The 25,164-nt window shown below is 44.8% G+C and overlaps 1 long non-coding RNA gene across 1 annotated transcript; it reads left to right on the forward strand.

Annotated features, from left to right (window-relative positions):
* Positions 1-1,073: 1,073 nt before the first annotated feature.
* LOC141416681 (uncharacterized) lies at positions 1,074-24,939 on the forward strand. The gene is made up of 4 exons (XR_012441296.1): positions 1,074-1,140; positions 5,113-5,270; positions 5,363-5,588; positions 20,491-24,939. It is a non-coding gene; the product is annotated as an uncharacterized lncRNA (long non-coding RNA).
* Positions 24,940-25,164: the final 225 nt, after the last annotated feature.

The raw sequence follows: 25,164 nt of genomic DNA on the forward strand, positions 1-25,164 counted from the left end.
TCCTACGTTGCTTACATTCACATAGTTTCTCCCCAATATGCGGGGGTTTTTAAAAATGTATTTTAAGGTAGTTAGGAGAAATAAAGGCTTTCCAACATTGCTTACAATCATAGGGTTTCTCTCCAGTGTGAGTCCATGTACATACCCTGGAGGAACTGGGAGTATAACAGGCTTTGTTGCACTGACTATATACACAGGGCTGCTTTTTCTTTTTCTTTTTTTTTGCCATGTTTTGTATTAAGTATTTTAAAAATAGGGTCTCAAAAATTATCTGCCCAGGCTGTCAAGGAACTGTGATCCTCCTGATCTCTGCCTCCTGAGTAGATAGAATTACAGGCATGAGTCACTGGCACCAGGCCAACAGTTTGGGAGAACCAGGTTATAGTGTTCCTTTGGTGTATAGTATAGTCAGTTGGAACAGAAAGTTTAAACTGTTGAATTGAGGAGGGCAGGAAATGCTGGGCTTCCAGAACTACCTCCTTAAACATCCCTGTTCATTCACCAGGAAGTGATTCTTTCTGGGGTCTACTTCAGAAATCAGTGAATGCACATTTTGCTGTGACCTTGGTTTATGTCCCCTGCTTGTCTGAGCAGGCTGAAAAGTTAATTTCCTTTCCTCTTGATTCTTTGGTAGACTATTGCCACAGCATAAGTAGCACTGAATAATTGTCTGCATGCATTTAATAATTGTATTCCCTTACGTGTATGTTTTTATTGTCTTGGTTGAAAATGGATGGACTGAAAGCCCAGGCCTTGGCCACCAGCGTTATGACAAATTCCTGAGATGACATCAGGCCCTCCTCCTGTCCCACTGGGGCATGTACTGCCTTCCCCACTCCTTCTTCTGTAAGGTCTTGGATAGTCTCCTGGGGATACAGAGTCTATAATTCCTTGAGCATCCTTGAGACCCCATTTTGAGGAGAAAGAGGCAGGAAGAGTCCGCTAAGTATTGCAACAAGCAGGGGCCGACGTCTGCAAAGTCAGGTCAAGTTCATTTGTCCTCCAAACTAACCAATCAGGAGCCGGAATTTGTGTTGCCACAACTGTCCAATCAGAAGCGAGCATGTTGGGACGTGTTGCCTGAACAGAGGGCGTTTTCTTTCCGGCGTCGCCGTATTTGGAGCCCATTTCCGTTTAGAGGTATAGTCTAGTCTAGGGGTCTGTGTCCCCCCCAGCTGACTGCAGGAGCCTAAGGACAACACCGGGAAGCTGGGAGATTTGGGCCGGGGTCGCGGAACAGTAGCGGGGGGACCGGCAGAAGTGGAGATGGCGGATGCGGTCTCCGCGCGGCCCCGGTGTGCGGTCCGCTCGGCCCTCGCTCCTCTGGCCGCAGGGTGGGGCTGGGTCGGCACCGGGACAGCGTCCGTCCCCTTTGTGATGTGAGCGGTCACCTCGGCCGCCCGGAGCCCTGTGGGCAGCTCGGCCCCGCGTGTCCCCAACGGCGCGGTGACGGCGGTCATGGCGGCTCCTGCCTCGTGCGGGGTCGTGCGCGGGGTTTGTGTTGGGGAGCAATTCTCCTCCTGGGCGGTGCCCGGTTTTGATGCCTTCAGGGTCAGGGGAAGGGTCGTGTAAACTCCATGACCTGTCCCCAGGCCATGCTTCTGATGTTGCCATGAACCCGGAGTCCCTAGTCGTCCTAACCTGGTCCTAGGCGCTGGAAAGGGCGGTCCCCAGGAACAGTGTTTGGGATTGGAGAGGAGGGGACATCGCGACCCTACGTGATGTCATGGTTACCTTTCTCACTCTGTGTAGACCTGGTTATACAAAATAAAAGCTAATGGAGGGATAGAGAATTTAGGTCGTGTTTTTGATGCACAGATGGCATGCGCAGGAATTGCAGGTGTTCAGGGTTCTTGAGCCTGCTCTGAGAATGAAAGCACAGACAGACTCTAACCGCAGAGGTCAGAAAGATTTTATTTGTAGAGAATTTAGTTGGAGAAAAGAGAAGAGAAAGACTGCATATTGGGGAATGCAGGGGGATCCGAAACTGGTGATTCCCCTGAGCCAGGGTGGGGAGTGGGTTTTATAACCTTTTTCTTTGTGTATTGCCTGAGGGCAGAGATGCCTTTCAGATGCAGACAGTCTTCTTGGGGAGAAGTTTCTTCTTGACCTCTGGTGGTCTGTCCTTCATTTTGTTTCTCCTGCTCCTTTCAGCTTAGCATGTTTGAGGCAGTCATGGAAATTTGGAAAGTGTGTCTGGCACTATTGTAGGTTATAGAAAGTTGGACACTGGAGTAAGTGTAACAGGAAGGACACCTGGCTGCTGCTCCACAGCAGAAAGTCTTGGGAGGTGGGACTTCTTTAATCATCACTGTTTACTAGGATTACAAGCTGTGGGGTAAAATGGACATCTCCAGCTCTTTGTTTTGCAAACACTGAATTAGTGTCATCAGAGTGTGATTTGTGTCCATTGAGAAAAAAGGTTGGTGTGAGAGGAAGATACAACTGGTACATTTTTGTAAATTAAGGTAGTGTTGTACAACTGGGCTGCAACCAATTAATCAATTCCAGAAATTTTTTGATTTTCTATGTGAACTTTTTGTTGTTCCTTCTCATGATGTACTCTCATTTACATTTATTTGGTACTGAAAATTAAGATAACATCAAGAATTCCTTTTATTGCAACCCAAATATTTGAAAATGAAAAAATATTGTTATCTACCCTAATTATTGCATTCTAACCAAACCATCCCAAGTTCTCACATTCCTTCAGGATATGTATTTTGTTTCACAGACTTTCTGTTTGTAAAACCAAGATTTGAAACTTATTGGTGCTTCTTTGTCTCAAATCAAAACGTAGAACTAAAGTATGTTTTAGTCATTCATATACAAACTACTGTTAGGGTACAAATGTTAGGGTACCTTCGAGGCTTGCAGCCCACTCAGCCTGAAACCGGCCATGGCTAACATGACCCAAGTCGCCACTTACTGGAACAAAGGGAGGTGGGACGGTTTCTGGGAACAGGGACTGTTTCTGGTTAATCTTGCTAGAACGGTATGTGAGTCAATGAGTTAAGACACCTGGTGTTTACCAAATTCCTGATAAATAATCTTCAAGTAATCTTGCCCCACCACCAGGATGTAGGTGATATCAGAAATATGTGACCCCAGGGGCCATAAAAATTGCTGTGTGACCGTGACTAATGTCTAAAAAAATATAAAAGCAGCCTGAACTTTGTATTCGGGGTCCTCGTTGAAACCCGCTGCGTCGGGTGGATACCCGGACCCCAGCTGGCTGGAAATCTTGCTTTGTGGCTTACATTATCGTGAGTGTCTTTTGTTCCTCTAAGGGGTGGTCAACTTCGGACCCCAACACTACACAGACCCCTTATAAGTTACTGATAGAGGTAAGTAAAGATCCCCAGCACCCCCCACCCCCCCAAAAAAATAAATGAGATGCAAGAGAATCACAAGGTCATATCATATTTCGATTATTCAAGATTAGTCGTATATAGCTTTCTCAACATGCTGTATTAGCGTACCAGCAGGAAAACAATGTAAGATTTATGCTTAATTTCAAACCCAAGTCTCCCTTCTTCTTTGTGTATGTGGGGGAACCTTTACACTTAAATTGACTCCTGTTGTAATCACTCCCTACTCTACCATTCTCAGAGGAATCCCAGTCCTGGTATCATGGCAGGAAGGGAGGAGGGAGATAATGAGAGATAATGAGTTGCAACAGTGAAACAAGCAAACAAACAAACAAACAAAAACCAGATTTGAGGAATGTCAAGTAGGACCTGGGAGGAAACCAGAGAAGGATCAGCTCTCCTCAGGTTAAAATAGCCATGAAATAATATGTGACCATGTATGGGACAAGCTGTACCTACCTGCTTTAAGTGGCATATAAGGAAAACCCTCTTTGTTCTTAGGGTTCAGCTTTTGGACTTGAGTCTGCTGAGTCACTGCCAGCCTGCTTAATAAGCTTGCTTTCTGAAAGCTTTAGTGCCTGGTCTCTCTGAGCCATCCAAAACAGTGTAGGAAGTAACTGCAGGTAAATTTGAATGGTACACTTTTTGATTCACTCTGAACTCCTTTAACCTTTAACTCTTCTTAGCTGTTCTCTTTCAAGCTGGGTGTATCTGTCTCTCATGAGACATCACAGTTTTGCCAATTTGTCTTTCCACAGGGGTAACAAAGTCAGGACTCCTCTTTGCTTGTAGACCAGAGCATCACTTCTGGTCTACTGCAAGACCTATTTGCTACTGCCCAGCACTTGGGTTGGACCTTCTGGTAGAGGTAAAGGGTTGAGGATAAAATTATGAAGGTCCTTTATCAAGGTTTCTGGATGAGAGCCTGCTGAATCTCTTGGGAAATTTTCTTCATGGCCATCTGAAAAGATTCCAGGGTCAAGTTTGGGTTAAATGTTTGTAATGGGTCCATTGGTGTGTTAAAGCAAAATTACTTCAAAGTAGCCCAGAAAAAAACCCTAAAAATGTAGTCTGGAAGGAGCCTAAAACTCTGAAATCCAACAAGTGATAGTGAAATAAAGCAACCTAAAAATTTAGGCCCAGTTTCTTTTTAAAGACCTCATTTTCTAATTGTAACTTTGTTTCTCTGTGCTGGTCATTGAACTTGGGGCCTCATGAAATGCTAGGAAAGCTCTCTACCACTGAGTTACAGCTCCAGCTCCCAGTTGTTATTAATTTTTTTGTATTTTTTTTTTTGGTGGTACTGGAATTAGAACTCAAGGTCTTAACACTTGCTGAGCAGGAGCTTACCACTTAAGCCATGCCACCAGACTTTTTTGCTTTAATTATTTTTCTAATAGGGTCTGGCATTTATGCCTTCGTCATCTCAGACCTCAATCCTATTTGTGGCTCCCACCCAGCTGGGCTGACAAAGCATGCACCATCACGTTTTACTTTGTATTTGTTGAACAAAGATCTTTTGAATTTTTTCTTGGATTGAACTGTGATCCTCTCAATCTCAGCCCCTACAGCTAGGATTATAGGGTCTCACTATATATCCTAGATTGGTCTGGACTTTGCTCTGTAGCCCAGACTAACCTTCAGTTCTCTTTGTTCTGCTTCATCCTCCTCAGTGTTGTGATTACAGTCACATAAGGATTTTAAAATATCTTTTATATATAGGCTTCTTTTTTTTTTGCAGTGCTTGAGGTTTGAACTCAGGGCCTACAACTTGAGCCACTCAACCAGCACTTTTTTGTGACGGACTTTTTTGAGATAGAGTCTCTCATACTATTTGCCTGGGCTGGCTTCCAACCATGATCCTCCCAATCTCTGCCTCCTGAGTAGCTAGGATTACAGGTATGAGCCACTGGCACCCATCCCCAGCATCATGTTAACATGTTATGAATGAGTCTCACCCTTCCTCATGGAAATTCTCTGTTATATTGTAGAAGTCATTGATCTTTGAGGATGTAGCTGTGACTGTTACCCTGGAGGAGTGGCATTTGTTGGATGGTTCCCAAAAGAAGCTCTACAGAGAGTGATGCAGGAAACCTTCAGGAACCTGGCCTCTATATAAGTAAAGATGACATCATTGTCTTCCTTAGTTAACCAGAGAACAAGTTGTTGTCTATCCATGCTGTCCTATGAGGTGAAATACAGAAAGGGAACATTTTGGTGAGTATCAGCATGGTCCCATTATCCTATGAATACAGATAGAATGAAATAATGTTATAATTAGGCATAATGATGTTTGGGGGTTTATTTTAGGAAAAGATGGTGACCAGATCACTAAGAGTAAAAACAAAACTGCCTGGAGAAATATAAGGTAATTTGCACTCATAAGACAACACAATTTTCTTCAGGAGTTGTGGAATGACAAGAAGTACTTTTTAAAAAGCAGATGATACAAATAAGCCAAGGTGCAAATAAATTTCATATCAGAAAATTTTCTCAAAAAGTGCATATAGTTAGAGCATCTATACTTGGAAAATTTGAAATCTGAAATATTCTATTGGAAACTTCTTGAACACCAACATGATACCCCAAGTGTCAGTTTCTGAAAGGTTAATGGACACAAACCTTCTGTGCAAAGAAATAATAACAATGTTGTATTGAATTATCTTTAGACTTTAGATACAATGTATATTTGAAACCAAAGTGGATTTTGTGTTTAGACTAAATTGATTTTAAGTTATATCATTATGTATTTGCAAATATTTTGAAATCCAGAACAATTTGGTCCCAAAAATTCCCCATAAAGGATACTAATTGCTTTAAAATGTGATACAGACATTCAGCACATTCAAATAGTTAAGTTGGAAACAGAATTAGGAAACCAGATTTGGCCAAGGTCCTGTATCTCACCTGTATTCCTAGTTACTTTGGAGGTTGATGTTGGGAGAATGGTAGTTCCAGGCCAGCCCAGGTAAACAGTTCATAACACCCAATCTCCAAAACATAACCAGAGGAAAATGGACTGGAGGAGTGGCTCAAGTGGTAGAGCGCCTGCTTTGCAAGTGCAAAACCCCAAGTTCAAATCCTAGTCTCAGGAAAAAAGAAATGAAACCTCATATGAATACCAGTTTGAAAAATAGATCTCCTCAAGCCATCCTGCAAGGCATTCAGTCCATTATATTTAAAAGTTCTTTCAGGGAGTAAGCCAGTGCTTCTCATGATAAATGATTAATAAACAATCATTTTAATGAGTTTGTTTCTTATAGAAGTGACATGGTAGATAGACTCTGAGCATAAACAAGGTGGCCAGTGTGCAAATATCTTCAGCCAGTCTGTAGATCATATTCTCTTCAAGAGCAATCTTACCGATGGATCATCATGTGAAAATGCTGTGTGTGGAGAAGCCCTCATTGTTCATTCATCCATAAGTGTGACCCTCAGAGCTCATCTTCAGAACATAGCGTGTGAGTATAGGAATATGGGAAGAAGTTGTATAGATGTAAGGAATGTGGGGAAGCCTGCAGTTATCACCAGTTCCATGAGAAACATAAAAGACTCACACTGGAGAGAAACCCTATTCCTATAAGCAATGTGGGAAAGGCTTTAGTTCTTTTTTTTTTTTGTGGTACTGGGGTTTGAACTTAGGGCCTACACCTTGAACCACTCCACCAGCCCTTTTATGTGTGTGTGTGTGTGTGTGTGTTTTTTTTTTTTTTTTGAGATAGAGACTCAACAAACTATTTTCCCGAGCTGGCTTTGAACTGTGATCCTCAAAAGATCTCACAGTGGAGAGAAGTCCTGTGTATGTAATCAATGTAGGAAAGCATTCTATCATCTCATTTCCCTAAAAAAACATGAAAGGGCTCACATAGAAGAGAAACCCTTTAAGTGTGAGCAGTGTGGGAAAGCCTTTATTTATTCCAGTAATTTTAGAAGACATGAAAAAATTCGCACTGGAGAAAAGCCCTATGTATGTAAACAATGTGGGAAAGTCTTCACTTTTTTAACTGCTGCTAGGAAACATGAAAAGACACACACTGGAGGGAACCCTATGCAGCTAAGCAATGTTGTAAGGGCTTGTGCAATCCTGGTTAGATACAAAACTATGACAGAGCTCACAGTGGAGGGAATCCCTACATATGTATACAATGTGGCAAAGCCTACTCTATTTTCAGTTACCTCAGAGGCCATAAAAGGATTCACACTGAAGAGAAACCCTACAAATGTAAGCAATATGGGAAAGCCTTTAGTTCTTCCAACTACCTTAAACTGCATGAAAAAAATGCATACTATGGAGAAACCCTATGAATGTAAGCCTTTAGTTTTTCCAGGTATCTTCAAGTACATGAAAGGAGTCACGAGTACAGAAACCCTATGTATGTGAGCAATGTGGGAAAGCCTTCAGTTCTTCCAGCTACATTCAAATACACACATGAAAGAGCCCACTCTGGAGAGAAAACATGAATATAAACAATGTGAGAAAGCATTTAGTTCCAATTGCCTTCACATTCATGAAAGGATTCACAGTGGAGAGAAATCTTATATATGTAATCAGTGTGGAAAAGTGTTCATTTCTCACAGTTCCCTCAGAACACATTATAGAACACACAGTAGATAGTAACCAAAAATATAGAATGTAAGAAGGCTTCATTATCATTGCCTTTCCTAGGAACTAGTAGAATGCATAGAGGAGAGAATGTTTATTAATGTAAAGCATGTGAGAACTGTTAGTTCAATGCAGACGGGAAGGCCAAATTGGAGCCAAATAGTAAAGCAAATAGGCTTAAAGCAAGCTTTATTGAGAGTGCACTCTCGGGCGAGGTTCACCATCCCCAAAGAGCAGGGCCGGAGAAGTCGCGCCCGAGAAATGGCAACCCAGCTTTTATAGCCTGGGTGAAGTCAAGAGCTTAAGGTATTATGGGGCGTCGGGATAGGTCGAGGTTTGGTGGGGAGGAGCTCAGGGTAATATGGATCTGTAGGATAGGTCAGGACCCATTGCCCGCCAGCGGCAGTTGCCAGAGGGGAAGATGAAGGAGGAGGGTGAAACGGGGAGTCTCTAATCGCCATGCGTGGGAGTTGCCATTGTAACCATGAAAGGAAGGAGGGGATGGAGTGGAAAGTCAAGCAGAGAGTCCCTGATTGCCATGGGGTGGCTGCCCACTGGCCAAACATCCCAGACTCTTTGGTATAGGGGCACAGAATCGGTTCTGGCTACTTCCTGCTGAAAGGGAGTGAAGTTAGGGGCTAGGGATGTCTTGGGCCACTTGACCGGTACAGTCGGACCCCATGAGGAGGAGCTGGTAGTCATGAACCTGGAGCATCATCTGGTTGAAGGTTACCCGAGTTAATTGGCGTAGGCAGTTCTGGAAAAATTGAAAGAGAAAGGGTGCCAGAAGCAGAAAGAGGTAAATAATTAGGGGTCCAATCAGTGGGGTGAGAATGTTAAATGGGTGAATTCCACCAGCCAGGGGTGTCAGTCGAGGCAATATTGTAGCAGCGTATCTCATTGCTGAGCTTGTGAAGAGACTGGACACGAGTTTCCACCAGGCCTGACTCATTAATACAGTAGCAGCACTCTTCCCGAAGAAAGAAGCAAGTTCTGCCATGAGAAGGTCCAAAGCGCAGCAGTTCTGTAGGGTTATCTGAGCTAGGGAGGTTATCTATCTTTGAAGAGAGGCAAGGGATGTTGCTGAGTCCTCAAAGCCTGTCAGAACCTGTTGAGAGAACCTTTGGGTCTGGATCATTGAGTGAGCCAGGGCACTGGAGCTGAAACCGGTAGCTGCCACTGAGGCTGCCAAAGATAGGCCCACAAGGACAGGCAGGGAGACAGCCCTCCTGGTCCTATGTGGCGGTGAGGGGTAGGTCCCTGATGTAAGGCCTATGAGTTGGAAGAATTCTCCTTTTTCATACATAGTAAGCTGGGAAACCATAGAGACAGGTAAGCAGAGCTGGGAAGTTAGGGCCTGTTGGGTAAGATTTTTTGAAAGTGTGCCATTACACCAAAAGAAGCCTCCTGGAGGGGCCCAGAGGGAATCTGATATGGTAGAATTAGTGGTGTTACATAGTTGGCCAGGATCAGAGTAGCAGAAGGGCAATTGTAGGGATAGAGGATCTCTATAAAGGAGGGCTCCCACGATGGGGGCAGGTGGAGGTGTGGAGGCTGACCCGTTTGATGGGAATGGCCCAGGTAAAGGAACAACTATGAGTGGGGGCCTGGACAATGCGGCACAAAGGAAACATTTAGTTACATTGGCCAGGCTTGACCTATTTACCAAGTGGGTACCTTCCTGTGCCAGGGACAGCCAGGAGATAGGGTCTCTCTGGGTTTTGTTTTGAAGGCTGTTTTCTGCCTCCCTAATGGCTTTCACCTGGTCCTGTAGTACATTGAGAATCTGGGGGACTACTTGTTCATATAGCCTCCAGATTTTGAAGGTTGTTGAGGGATGTGTGTCATACCCAGGTTGATATCCCTTGGCTGTCACCCCAGTTGCCCATCTATTATCCCAAGGGTCAGGAATGTAAAGGCGTACCTGGTAGCCATCATAGGAACCTTCCAACGAGTTGCCTGAGTGAGATCCAGTGTTGAACTTAATGTAATGAATTTTGCAGGACCAATATAGGCATCCTCCATATTCTTCAACCCATTTGGCCCCCTCCTGACAGTATGGTTTGGTTTGATCGAATGTAAAACAGAAATAACCAAGATTTATAGTTCTTGTTCCATATGTGCTGGTAAAGGAGTGCTGAAACTGGAGGGTGAGTGGTCTGCTACACCCCCCGGAGGGGCAATCCCGAGCGTTGGTGAGGCAGGTGACCACCATATTGTCTTTTGTGTATGTTCCTTGGATCCTGAATCTCCAACGATAAGAGGATGATGGTTCAGATAGGGTTGGGGGAAGGGCTAGGATCAGCATTAAGAGTGTCCCCCACCCGGGAGATCTGGAGGGAGATCTGGCCCCACTGGTGTAACTTGCCAAGTTTTGGTAGGCATGTTGGGTGGAAGCTTCTTAAGGCGGGTGAGGTGGTACCAGGTAGAGTGTCCCAGAAGTTTTGCCGCCGAGGGAGTGGTGAGGATGACAGTGTATGGTCCCGTCCATCTGGGTTGGAGGGGCTTTGGATGTAGCTGTTTGAGAAGAACACTGTCGCCTGAAGACAGGGAGCCATAGTCTGGTGGAACAGTAACTGATCGGGGTAGATAGTAATCTGCGTGGGCTCGGAGCAAGGAGCGGAGGAGAGTGAGGTAAGGTAGGTATCCTATTAAGGGAGGTGTGCTTGATGGGAATGTGTGGGAAAGGAGAAAGGGGTGGCAGTACAACAGCTCAAAGGGGCTTAGGCCAATTGGCTGCCTAGGGGCTGCTTGGAGGCGAGTGAGGGCCAGGGGCAGCAGGTCAACCCAGGAGAGCTGGAACTCCAGGGACAACTTGGTGAGCTGTTGTCTGATCAGGCCATTGGCCCGCTCAACCTTACCTGAGGATTGGGGGTGGTATGGGGTGTGGAGTCTCCATGTGATGGCCAGGTGTTTACAGACTAGTTGAGTGACCTTGGAGATGAAGGTGGGGCCGTTGTCCAACTGGAGACTTCATGGAAGGCCAAAATGGGGAATGATGTGATGGATGAGAGTGTCTGCTATGATTGTAACCTCTTCTGTGGCTGTAGGATTGGCTTTGATCCACCCTGTGAAAGTATCAATAAAAGTAAGAAGGTACCGGAGTTTTTTGTGTTTAGGCATATGAGTGAAATTGATCTGTCAATCTTCACCAGGCTGGCTACCACGGAGTTGGTGGAGGGATTGGCAGAGATGGAGTCTCCCGTGGGGGTTTGCTTGAGAGCAAATGGAGCAGGCCTCCTGGACCCAACGGATGGTGGATTGGAGGCCCCTGGGGTGAAACAAGGGTTCCAGGAAGGAGAGAAGGGCCTTGGGGCCTATGTGTAGTGAGTTAGGGATGGCAGTGATGACCTCTGTTGTCTGGCCCAAGGGGAGGATCAATGGGTGTCTTTGAAGATCCACCCATTGGGGGACATAATTCCCCCTTCTTTGAGGAGAGCAGTTTGTTCTTTTGGCTCACAGTTTGGAGTAAAGCTAGAAGAGAGGAAAAGGACAGGTGGGGGAATTGACTGTTTGGCTGTCTTTTGGGCCATTAGATCCACAAAGGCATTTCCTCATGCCACTGGGTCATTGGAGGTCTGGTGTCCCCTGCAATGGATGATGGTGACCCCCTTTGGGAGCTGTAGAGCTTGTAATAGTTTGGCAATGAGGGGTCCATTGACCACCAGGGTGCCCTGTGTAGTCAAGAAGCCCTTCTCCTTCCAGATGGCTGCATGAGAGTTGAGAGTGTGCTATAAGGAAAGGATATTTAGAGTCAGTTTTATCTTTGGCAATGGTGAGTGCCTGGGTTAAAGCCATGAGTTCAGCCTTTTGAGATGTTGTTCCCAGGGGGAGGCAAGTTGCTGTCAGTACCCAAGGAGGGTCAATGGTGACTACAGCATAGGCGGCTCGGCAGCCTCCCTAATCATCTAGGATGAAGCTCCCATCAACAAACATAGTGAGGTCAGGAGAAGGTAAGGGAGAGTTGGTAAGATCCTGCCTGGGGGTCATGAGACTCTCCACTCTTTCAGGACAGGAATGGGTTGGGTTAGAGGCTGTTGGTGTGGGGTGGGAAGCAGTGAAATGGGGTTGAGTGGGGAGCAAGTAGTGAGAGTTATATCACGATTGTCGATGAATAGGAGGTGAAATGTCTGTAGGTGAGAAGCTCCAATGAGAGAGAGAGAGGAATGGGTGAGGAGGTCAGCGAGTCTGTGTGGAGAATATACAGTTATTGGTTGTAGTTGGGATAGCTTAAGAGCCTCCCTAGTGAGGGTGGCTGCCACTGCAAGATGTCAGAGGCACAGCTGCCAGCCCCTGACAGTGGGATCCAGCTGCCTGGAGAGGTAAGCAATTGGTCGGTGAATAGGGCCTGATAGTTGGGTAAGGACCTCTTTGGCTATTCCAGAAGTTTCATCTGTAAATAGGTGGTATGGTTTGGAAGGGTTTGGGAGGGCCAAGGCTGGAGCCTGAAGGAGGGTGTCCCTGAGAGAAGAAAAACAGTGATGGACCATGGACGGAGAGGTGAGTGGACCAGTGGGAGTCTCCTTGGCAGCCTGGTACAGTGGGTGGGCCAACAAGGCAAAATTAGGAATCCAGTGTCTAAAAAACCCAATGAAGCCCAAGAAGGATAAAATTTCTTGGGCATCATTAGAAGGAGGGAGGTCCTTCAAGGTTTGGACCCAGTCCTTGGTAAGTGCCTTTGAGGTGGGGGTGAGACAGAAGCCCAGAAAAGTAACAGCTTGTAAGCAGAGTTGGGCTTTGGCTGGGGAGACCCCATATCCCTTAGAGGCTAGAAAGTTAATGAGGTTAGCTATTCCCTTTTCAGAGTCCTGCTGGGAGGCGGAGCACAGAAGGAGGTCATCAACATATTGTAGAAGTGTACTGGGTTTTGTATTACACACGATCAGGTCTCGAGCCAGAGCTTGACCAAAGAGGTGGGGGCTATCACGGAAGCCTTGGGGAAGAACTGTCCAAGTTAGCTGTTGGGTAAGATGAGTATCTGGGTCTTCCCAGGTAAAGGCAAAGAGGAAATAGGAGTCCGGATGGAGGGGGATAGTGAAAAAGGCATCCTTGAGATCGAGGACAGAAAAGTGAGTAGGATCAGGGGGGACATTGGAGAGGATTGTATATGGATTTGGGACCAATGGGTGAATGGGGATAACAGCCTCATTTATGATGCGTAGGTCTTGGACTAATCTGTAGGACCCAGAAGACTTTTTTATTGGAAGGATAGGCGTGTTACATGGGGAATTTATAGGTATAAGGAGACCTTGATTTAGGAGTTTGGTGATTACTGTTTTTATGCCTTTTTGATGAGTTTCTGAAATAGTGACTTGGGGTCTACAGGGATATTGGTTAGAGTCCTTAAGAGAAATGTGGATGGGCAGGTGGTGTGTAGCCACAACTGGGACTGAGATGTCCCAGACAATGGGGTTGACCAGAAGAGGAAAGGTGGGCGGAGCAGGTTCAGGAGGCAAAGGGGCTAGGTGGCTGGCTGAGGCCAGAAGGAGTGAATGGGAAGTTAGAGGTTCTGGTAAATGGGGAGGGATGGTTATGGAGGCCCCAAGCTTTGTTAGAATATCACGACCTAACAGTGGGGCAGGACAGGATGGGATGATAAGAAAAGAGTGTACAAATAGTATTCCTCCAGCAGAGAAAGGGAGAGGTAGAGTTTTGTATGGGCAGAAGGGAGAGCCATCAATTCCCATGACAGAGACCGATGAAGGAACTGTTAAACCCAAGTGGTCAGGCAGTACAGAATAGGTAGCCCTTGTGTCCAAGAGGAAGGAGATGGACTTACCCGCTGCCTGGAGCGTGACCCTGGGCTCAGCAAGGGTGATTGGGGTCCCCGAGTCAAGGCGTCTTCAATCTTCTGCCAGTCTGAGAAAGTCGGTGATCTGGATGTCTGGTGGGGCTGACCCTCCACGAGGAGCCGCAGCGGGTAAGCCCTGTCCAGGACAATCCGATCCCCAGCAACCCACCTGTTTGCATTTTGGGCAGGGTTTAGTTGGAGGTCTCGGGTTGGGGCACTGGTGAGCTCAGTGGCCTTCCTTGCCACATTTGAAGCAGGCCCCCAGAGGGGCTGATGGGAGATTTCAGGTTCCTCCTTTGACTCAGGGCTGTGGTCCAGCTGGCCGCAGGGCTGCTACCAAGGCTTGGGTTTGGAGGGCCACCCTCTGTTGGAGGTATTTTTGGCGGGTTGACTCTGCTGCCTCTTCTTGGGCATTAAAAACTTTAAATGCCATTTTCATCAGATCCTGTATAGGGGTTTGAGGGCCATCTTCAGCCTTTTTTAGTTTAGTTCTAATATCTGGTGCGGACTGGGATATAAAATGTCCAGCCAAGACTGCCGCCCCAGCAGGGGAGGTGGGGTCTAGTCGGGTATATTAGGTGAGGGCCTCCTGGAGGCGGTTAAGAAAAAGGGCCGGATTTTTGTCAACCCCTTGGGTTACCTCACAGAGTTTGTCAAAATTTACAATTTTGTTGGACACCGTGTCCATGCCCTGTAGGAGGCATCGGATCATTATATCTCTCCTGCGACGACCTGGAGCTTCGGGTTGGTAGTCCCAGTTAGGGTCGCGGTCGGGAATTGCATCTTCCCCAACTGGGACTGTGGGATCAGCCAAGTGGGTTTGGTCAGCATAATGCCAGGCAGCAGCTTTGATGCATTCCCGTTCATCAGGGGTAAGGGTGGAGGCCATAATGACAAATATGTCATGCCAAGTTAAGTCATAGCCCTGAAATAGATAGCAGAACTCTTTGGCATAGACAGAGGAGTTGGCGGAGAAGGACCCCAGGAATTTTTTTATTTGTGATAGGTCCTGGAGGGAGAAAGGAACATGGACTCGGACCAGTCCTTCCACTCCAGCCACCTCTCGGAGAGGACAAAGGAGAGAGTGTGGGGAAGGGCTGTGTGAGCGAATGTGGGAGGCTATTGGAGATGTAGGAGCGCAGGGAATAGGTGGAGCAGAGGGTGTGGGAGGCAAGGCCAAAGGAGATGGCTGCTTGGGTGGGGAAGGTTCTGTGGGTGGGGGTGGGGGAGGGGAAGCCGGATGTGATGATGAGGGTGGCTGTGGTTGGTGGGGGGGAGGGGTGAGGAATTCAGTGGATTCAGATAAAGGAGAAGGGTTGGGGTGTGGGGGAGGGGACCCAGAAGGATTGGGTGTCTGAGTGAGAAGGATCTGGGAAGGGGAACATTGGAGGCAAAGAGAGGGACGAGACCGCAGCTCCCAAAAGGCCTGTACATATGGGACTTCAGACCACTTGTGGGTTTGGTGACAAAAATTATCAAGATCAGTGAGAATATTAAAGTCAAAAGTGCCCTGTGGAGGCCATTTTGAATTGTTGTTTAAAGTATATTGTGGCCATGCTGTGGTACAATAGAAAATGAGCCATTTGCGGTGGAGGTCTGGAGAGAGTCCCAAATTTTGGAAATTTGAGAGGAGACAGGACAAAGGAGTCCCTGAGTCCAGCTTGGATTGGGAGGATCCCATTCCCAAATTGTGGGAGAGTCTCAACCTTTAGAGAAGCATCCCTCACTAAAAGAGGAGACCCGGTTTGGAGGAGGCAGCCTGGACAGGGGAGACTTCTCTCCGAATGCCCAGGTGAGAGGAGAAACGGAGGGGCTGATCCTGGCACCTCTGCAACTAGGACAGGGGCCCAAGGAGGAACAAAACGGGGGAGGAGACTCACCCAAGCCGGAGCCAGAGCGTCGATCCGGAGAGGAGGAAGGGCCTCAAGCCAGGGCCTGGCCCAGGGCCCCGACTGCCTGGAGTTGGGTGAGGCTCACTTCCTCCCGGGTTTAGGCACCAAATTTTAGGTCGACGTGGGTGGGAAGGCCAAATTGGAGCCAAATAATAAAGCAAATAGGCTTAAAAGCAAGCTTTATTGAGCGTGCACTCTCAGGCGAGGTTCACCGTCCACAAAGAGCATAGCCGGAGAAGTCGTGCCCAAGAAATGGCAACCCAGTTTTTATAGCCTGGGTGAAGTCAAGAGCTTAAGGTATTATGGGGCGTCGGGATAGGTTGAGATTTGGTGGGGAGGAGCTCAGGGTAATATGGATCTGTAGGATAGGTCAGGACCCATTGTCTGCCAGCGGCAGTTGCCATGGTAATTAGAGGGGAAGAGGAAGGAGGAGGGTGAAACGGGAAGTCTCTAATCACCATGCGCAGGAGTTGCCATGGTAACCATGAAAGGAAGGAGGGGATGGGGTGAAAAGTCGAGTGGAGAGTCCCTGATCACCATGGGGTGGCTGCCCACCAGCCAAACAAGAACATCTCTAGTGATCTGGATTCAATTCACAGGTATAAAAGAACACAACATGTAAAGAAACTTTGTCATACACAGGATGCACAAAGTCTTCTGTTGACACTCATGAGCACATAGTCACTAAAACCCTGCCAGGAGGCTCATGAATGGTTTAAGTGGTAGAAATACCTGCCTAGTAATCATGAGGCCCTGAGTTCAAACCCTAGTGCTTTAAAAAAGTCATTTAAAAAAGGGGTTGGGAAAGGAAAAAAAATGCATGAAAGTCAGAATTAGAAGAAAGTTGTCAGTTCTAAAATAGGTTCAGTCTTCTGTAAATTGCTCATGTAATGGAATTCTATAAATGCAAATAATATGAAGAAGAACTTTATCCAAAGTAATTTGTACAGAGTATTCCAGAAATAGGTCACCAGAAGGAAATGATCTAAAATTCTTAAATAATTTTTTCCAGAGCTCACGGTAAAGTAGCAGTCTGGACTACATATTTTTAGTTTTTAATCTCAAAAATTAATGTTGAGGTAGCATAACTTTATATGTTTTCTTTAAGCATTAAGGTATGAGTTTAAGGTGTCTTTTGATACCAAATCATGTAATAAGTTTTATCTTTTCATTTTGAATTTGTTGGCCTGTGCTTGACTTAAAATGTATTTCTAATATGACAGTAGGCATAATTTGTTTATAGTTTTAAAGTAAGCTGGATGCTGGTGGTTCATGCCCATAATCCTAGTTACTCAAGAGGCAAAGATCAGGAGAATTGAGGTTCGAAGCCAGCCAGAACAAATAGTTCAGGAGATCATACCTCAAAAAAAAATGCTTCATAATAAAAAAGGGCTGACTCAAGGTATAGGCCTTCAGTTTAAACCCCGGTACCACAGACAAAAAAATTTTAGAGTAATAATTTTGCTTAATAGGCATGTGAATTGTTGGTGTTTTCCTCCGGGCCTCATGTAGCAAGTTCTTAACTGTTATCTATATACACTTTCTCTTGCCAGAGCCAGTGATATTTGTATGTGTCCTTTGTTTTTAATTCTTCTTGTATATTTTCTTAACTAAGACTTCTGTATGCATTTTTCAGAGAGCGCAACTGTTTTCATAGAAAGGCTAGATTAAGAAACATCTTTTTTATTTACATATAATCATATAGGAGGATACATTGTGATACTTACATATATGGTTAAAATATTTACCCCCTCCATTGTTCTCTTTCCTTCCTCTCCCCCCATCTTCTTAGAACAATTTCATCAATATAAATGTACAGAGTACAGAGTACACTTATTCACACTCATTAACCCTTTTCTCACTTGTTCCCCACATTCTTTTTGTTTTCCTTTGGTGGGATTGGGGTTTGCTTGCAATGCTGGTGTTCTGCTATAGCTACACCTCCAGACCTATATTTTTCATTTAATGTGAAGATACTTACAAATATCCCATCATAATCATAGGAGATCAATTAATAATATAAGTTTACCATATTTTTTCTTTGTTCTCAAGAGCCATGTGTTTTCTCCCTCATGTAAATTACTTATATGTGAAAACTTAATTTGGCTTGTCATTTGTCCTTCACTTATGGTAACAAAAACTCACCATCCTGGTTCAGTGTCCTCCTGCCAGACTACCAAGAATATGCTTTTTGTCATATAAAATATAGTGAATTCATAAGAAATCTCTTCCAACATCCTAAGTGACGGTGTGGTTCATCACTAAGAGCGTTTTCCATAAAATCTCTGACAAGGTTGGTGTTAGTTCTGTGTATTGAGGTGGCTCCCTCTACTGGATGCACTGAGAGCTGCATGAAATTCTGTTTTTGTAGTTTGATAGTCCTAACCTGGAAACCTAGAACAGCGGGTGGAGTGACCTGAGCTAGGAGTCAATGAATAGTCTGGGAGTACAATTAATGACAAGAGGTACTTTGCTTATTTATTTTGCTTACTGGGTTTTAATTCAGGGATTCACATTTGCTAAGTAGTGCTCGACTATTTGAGCCACTTCACCAACCCTCATTTTATATTTTTGATTCAAAATGTTTTAGAGACACAGTTATTAGACATCTTTATTTCATCTTGAGCCATCCCAGTCATTTATGAGCATCCCTGTTGTCAGAGGTGTGTTCCATGACTCTTCAAAGATTTGACCTAAGAAAATGGAGGGGATGAATCAATTCAGGATATAGTACAAATATACATGGTGAATATATCATGGTGTACCTCAGGACAATAATATGGTAATTAAAAATATAAAAAATAAGAAAAAGACTTGGCCTCACTGAGTTTGAGGCAGACTCCAATCTTACGGATCTTTTTTGTCAGTATGACTTATGAAAATCCTAAGGTATTTTCTATAGTGCATTGTACACCATTCTGTATAAATACAGATGCTCTTAAGTTTCCAATCCTGGTATGTTGTTAGAAGCCCATGGCCTAAGTTGAATGCACTTACTGTAACTTGCCTGCAGAACATCTAATGTGAGCCCATCCCTCCCACAAACATGCTGAAATCTTTCACATTTTCCCAGTCTATTTTATCATTATATGTAGAATATATCATGAAGTTCATTGAATAGAGAACACAATATAATGATATTTTATGTTCCTGAGTGCACATCTGCTGTGTTAGGAGCTCACTGCTGTTGCCCAGCATTATCAGAGGATCTCACTACATGTTACTGCCTTAGCATTAGAACAAACCTTGAAAATCAAAGACATTTTCTCTTGAGCACATTTCTCACCATCTAATACCAAAGATCATAAGGCAGACCATTATAAATAACTGATAATTCTTTTTTCATAGTTACTGAATTTTCTTCCTGGATGCTGAGAGAAGAGCACACTGCCAAGTACAAGGGTTGTCAGAGGAACTGCAGGGACAGCTTGAGAATAGGGAGTTAAGTGTTTGTGCTACTTCCACACAACCACTTCTCCACCCTTTTAGAGAACAAATGGATGTCAAACAATTCCATTGAGATCTAATACTACCTGGAGTTAGTGTCTGAGCATAAGTTTTAGTTCTGTTTCCCAAGACAGCACTCAAATCTGATGCATATAGAATGATTTCAGTCTCCAGATTACCCATCTTTCTGTCCAACTTGACTATAATGTCAAGGTCCCACAACTTTCCCCTTCTGTCTTGTTGGGTAATTTGCTAAAAGTACTCTCAGGACTCAGGAATACACCTTACCTTTACTTAGGTTTACCACTTTATGTTAAAGAAACAACCCAGGAACAGTTTCCTAAAAGAGGCACATGGTAAGACAGGAGATGAGCACATGTGTGGCGCATCAGTGCCCTGATGTGTTACCAACCCTGAGGTTTTCTGCACTGCATCATTTGAGATTTCATGGTGGTTTCCTGTGTGTTCATATCAATGGCACTTCATATTTAACAGTCTTACCCTTCTCCCTTGTCTAGTGGTCCATGGAGTGAGTCACCACCCATTATTACAGGGGGCTGAGATAGATATGGTATATTTCCTTGCAGAGTCCCCCGTCTTACTGCAGTGGTGGCAGGTTAGCCTGTCAGTTTTCTCTCCCTTTTTTGGAATGTGTGGAGTCCACAGGTGATTTCCCTAATCATGGCAGCCATAACCTTGGCCTGCCCTTTTTTTTTCTTATCCTTGTCTGTTTTTTCTCCTCAAGATCATGATTGTTCAAGATCATGGAAGCGATATGTAGAAACTTAATTTTGATAGCCCGAGGGCCCAGTTATAACTTCTGGAGTTTTCTCCCTCTGTAGGTGTTGAGTGAGTAATAATATGTTTCCCCAATTGTAACATGCCTTCCCTGGAGCCAGGGCCTATGTTGGTATATTTCCTAGTGGCTTTCTCCAAACAGTTAAAAGAAGCCACGGGATTCTCATCAGGTCTTCAGTTGTGCCTCACACCCAGTATAGTTCACGTGTTTGGTTATGCCAGCTCTCATCCCAGCAGGCGGAACCCCACCTCTATCGTTTTCTGTCTTTGAAGGGTCCATGTGGGTGGTTATAGTCCCATGAAGATTCCCGCTCAGGGATAGTATTCCCTCTACCCCTGGCCTTCTACCATCAGGGTCATGTAGGAAGCATTTGTCTGCCTCAATTCTGGTGGCAGAAATGAGAATGTCCCTTTGTATGTATGTACAACAGGTGGAAAGCATATATTGCACACCCCTCCAAGAGATCAAAAAAGTCAAACTTAGAACTAAAAAGCATTAGCAATTTTGTCAGGGTCTTACAAATATCTTCCCAAGCTCATCTAGGGGGTCATGGACGTCCTCTTAAAAACTTTCTGTTGCCTCCTCAGGTAACATCCTTGCATAAGGAGGGTTCCTGGTGAAAGCCTGTACATATGAGACCTCAGCATCTTAGAAACCTCCATCAAGAAAGGTACTGCTGAAAAATGGTATTGTAATTCAGGAACTCTTTTTTTTTGCCATTTTTCCTGGTCCCCCAAGATGGATAGGGGCCAAGCTATATTACAGTAGAAGATGAATTCCATCGTCCGAAATTAATGGGATTGAAACACTCCCAGTGTCTCAGGATGAAAGCTGAGCAGAGATTCAGTAACAATGGAACTGGTTGCCCTCATCTTTTCTCAAAGGGGAGCCCCTTTGAGAATTCTGTTAGCCTCTGGAGTGGACCTGAACTTGGGAGTTCTAGACTGGAATCCCCAAGAAGAGCCCCTGTCTGGGAAGACTGGACTGGCAGTCCAGACTGTTTGACATTGGGACAGAAGTCTCCAACCCTGAATACATTGACACCACTTCCTGGACCAAGGCTTCCAGATGCTCTGTCTGACTATGAGACAGGAAAGTCATGGGCGAAGCTCCTGACTACTGGCATCCTGGTTACAAGTATTCTGGAGGAGGTTTAGGAGATATTTCCAAAGTATGTGTTTTAGGAGTCAACACAAAATCCATTGTTTTAAGAGTGGAGGGCCCTGAACTTTGGCTCTCAGTAATTTAACTATGGGAGCCCTAGACTAGTACATCAAGAGAGAGGGCAAGCTGGGTGCCAGTGGCTCACTCCTGTAATCCTAGCTACTCAGGAGCCAGAGATCAGGAGAATCATGGTTCAAATCCAGCCCTGGAAAAAAGTTTGCAAAATCCTATCTTGAAAAAACTCAACACAAAAAAGGGGCTGTTGGAGTGGCTCAGGGTGCAGGCCCTGAGTTCAAACCCCAGTACCACAGGAAAAAAAAAAAAGAGATTGAGCGAGAGCAAGGATTGGCAGAGTGGCTCAAGTGGTAGAGTGTCTCCTTACCAAGTATGAGAGCCTGACTTCAAACCCCAGTACCACAAAGGTGAGAGAGAGAGAGAGAGACCTTGAGTGCCATACTCAGGGATTTGGGAAGGATAAAATAGGAAGTAAGTGTGTCTTCCCAGTTGTGGGTGTTACCAAGGAAAGAAGGGAGCAAGCATTAATTCATGCAAGAGAAAGGGCGGCACACAGACATCATGAATAGTGGAAAATACATGGCAAGGAGCAGCATGGGCAGTACAAGTGAGATGGGTAAGGAGCAAGCATTTGTCCTCCACATAGTTTGTAGAAGGTGTGGGGAATGGGGAACCGCATGGAAACACTCCCTACCTCTTGACTAGCTCACCTAGATGAATGGTACTGGGGCGACATAGAGGGCTGTGCCCCATGTCTTGGCTTGGGTTCACAAAGCAGAAACATTTATTGAAAGCAAACATAACTTTGTTAAGGGAGAAATGGCAGGCCCAAGCAAGGCAGCTGAATAGCATCTTCTGGGGCCTATCTACCTTCTATGGGCTGGGTCAGGCTGATGGGAAAAATCTGGACATTTTGCAGGTGGGGGTAGGCTGATTGGCAAATGTGATTGACAGCAGATGCTATACAACTTATTCTGACTGCAAATAATTGTATGCGTGAGATACAGGTGCTGAACTTATGTAGAGAAAAGAACCTATGTTGGAGTGCCTCAAGCTGTAAGAGTGCCTGCCTAGCAAGTGTCAGGCCCTGAGTTCAAGTCCTAGTGCTTAAAAATAAAAGAGCCTAGATAGTTACTTTGCTGTTTTATTTGGACTCAGGGCCTCATCCTCAAACCAACAGTTTTCTGGCCAAAATTTGGGTTGGATGAGGACTGGGTCTGTTAATTACTAATTGAATATGTTAATGATAAAAGCCCAGGGAGCCAAGAAGAAACTGAACATGCTTTCTGTTGGGAGACTGGACCTATAGTCCTATTCTTTCTAAAATCAGGGAAAGATGATAAAATTAAGAACCAAGTAGAGCCAAAGCCCTCCAGATGGGACCCTCTTTCCCATTCCCCCCCCCACACACACCTTATGATTCAGGGGCTCCTCAGGTGGAATCCCAAAATCAGAATGAAAGCCCTGGTCCAGAGTCCCAGGAGGCTCAGTCTAGCCCCACCTCTGAACCCTCGCAGGACTCCCGACCAGTCTCCGTCCTTCTCAGGGCTCAGACAGGAACTCCAACAATGTCAGAGGAACATTCAAAACCTCCCCTTTCCCTCATTTCCCAAGATGCCATCGCAGACCTTCTACCTACTCAGAGAGATCCCAACTGGCGGTGGAAACTTATGTTTTGTCGATGCTTTGCTGACTAGTTCTGAAGTCTGAAGTTTTAAGAGGGAATTAAAGCCCCTTTTAGAAGATCTGCATGAGGTCAACTGACAAGCTCAACCAGTTCCTGGGCCCACAAACTTACACTTGGGTGGAATTTATGTCAATTCTGGGAATCTTATTCTCTGGGGAGGAAAGAATTATGATAAGGAAGACCACCTATGCTATAGGGGAGAGAGAACACCCTCTGGCCCCCGGAGTTGACTTAACTGATAGAAAATTTCTTCTTGAGGATCCATATTGGATTAACAATGATCCCAATGGGGGACTTGAGAAAATTGATTATTAGGGAATCTGTTCCATGATCCCAAAACATAGCCAAAGTCTTTTATGTGCAGCAGAGAAAAGATGAGGGACCTGTTGACTTCATTCATAGATTAAAAGACAGATGAGAAAAAAATAAAATAAAATAAAATAAAAGACAGATGAGAAAATATTCGGGATTAAATATAGGTGATCCTCCGGGACAGATGGCCAGACATTGCTAAGAAACTGCAAAAAATAGAAAACTGAAAAGACAAGTGTTTAGATGAGTTATTAAGAGAAGTGCAAAATGTTTACATAAAACGGGATGAAGAAAAACAAAAGCAAAAGGCTAAGATTATGCTTTCCACTCTGGGGCAGGCCACTGGAGAGAAAAACACTTCTCAAAGAGCTGAATACATAGTCCCCAAAAGCCTCCACAGACCCCAGGGGGAAAGAATGAAAACAAATGTCATCGATGGGGGAAGCCAGGACACTTCAGACAACAATGTCCTGAAGGGAAAGAGGAAGAGAGGATAATTCTCCTTTCCTCCTCAGACCTTTGAGGAGGAATAGGGGAGTCAGGGGACCTTTTATATGATGGTCCTACAAAGAATCCTTGATAAATTTAAAAGTAGGACCCAAAGAGAAAGAGGTCACATTTCGTCTTAATCATCTCTGTGTGTCCCCACCCCAGGTCTCTCTCCAGCATGGCTCTCAATTTCCAGGGTAAAGGGAGAGAAGTTCAATGTTCCCCTTTTTGAGCACATTCAAATGAAATTCCAAGATAGAGTAACGTGGGTCAGCCTCCTTTTTGTACCTGAGGCTGGAACCAACCTATTGCAAAGTGATTTAATGTCTAAATTGGGCATAGGAATAAAAGTGGCTAAATAAGATTTTTGAGATTTCTTTAAATTTGATGACTGTGAAAATTGAGAGCCAAATTCTTTCCCAGGTTTAGACTAAAGAGGCAAAGAGGGGGATTACAAATTTCCCCAGTCCATATTGACCTTAAAACCCCAATATAAAAGCACAGAGGAGATAATACCCCATTCGCCTACAGAGGAGATTAGGTCTAAAACCCATAATTGAGGAACTGTTAAAGGATGGCCTTCTGGAACCTCACATGTCCTCCTTTAACACTTCTATCCTACCAGTATGGAATTTGGATGGATCCTATTAGCTAGTACAGGATCTCAGGGCTATCAACCAAATAGTTTGCAGCAGACACTGTGCAGTCCCAAATCCTTATACTCTTCTCAGCAGGATCCCCTGGATCATCAATGGTTTAGTATGTTATATTTAAAGGATGCATTGTGAGCTTGCCCTCTAGTGGAGGAGAGCAGGGACATCTTTGCATTTGAATGTGAAGACCCCCCCAGACTGGCAAAAAGCAATACAGGTAGACAGACGTCCCCCAAGGTTTCACTGATTCTCCAAATTTGGCCAGATATTAGAACGAGTACTGGAAGAATTTGTCCTCCCTCCCCAGATAAGTTTGTTACAATATGTAAATGATCTTCTGTTGTCTGGACTTACTGAAAAAGAAGTGACTGATGTCACAGTCAATTTTCTAAATTTCCTGGGCCACCAAGGACTAAGGGTCTCAAAAACTAAATTACAGTTTGTAGAGGAAGAGGTGAGATATATGGGACACCTGATCGGTAAAGGGAAATGTCGACTGAGCCCTGAGAGCATAGAGGAGATTACTAGCATGCTCCTCCCTCTAATTTAAGAGGGAACTTAGAAAATTCTTAGGATTGATTGAGTATTGTAGGCTTTGGATAGAATCCTATGCTCTTAAAACCAAAACAATATATTCCAAAGGGTTTTATCTGACGCCATGCTGTTCCTCTCCTGCCCCTGGATCGGGCAGGTTTTGGGCTCACAGTCTATGCGGTTGGCTAATTAGAAAGAGGTGGGAGTGGGAGGGGTCTTTGGGAACAAAGACATTTAAAAGTTCAGAGAAGCAATAACTGGTTTTTTTGTCAGCTCTGGAACCAGGGCATCTAGTGGACTTTTTGCCCCACTGAGGAGAACAACCCTTTGTTCTTTTTCTTTCTTTCTTTCTTTCTTTCTTTCTTTCTTCTTCTTTTTTTTTTTCTTTTTTGTGGTACTGGGTCTTG

The sequence above is a fragment of the Castor canadensis genome, chromosome 14 (genome assembly GCF_047511655.1).
Source record: "Castor canadensis chromosome 14, mCasCan1.hap1v2, whole genome shotgun sequence".
Classification (NCBI taxonomy): Eukaryota; Metazoa; Chordata; class Mammalia; order Rodentia; family Castoridae; genus Castor; species Castor canadensis.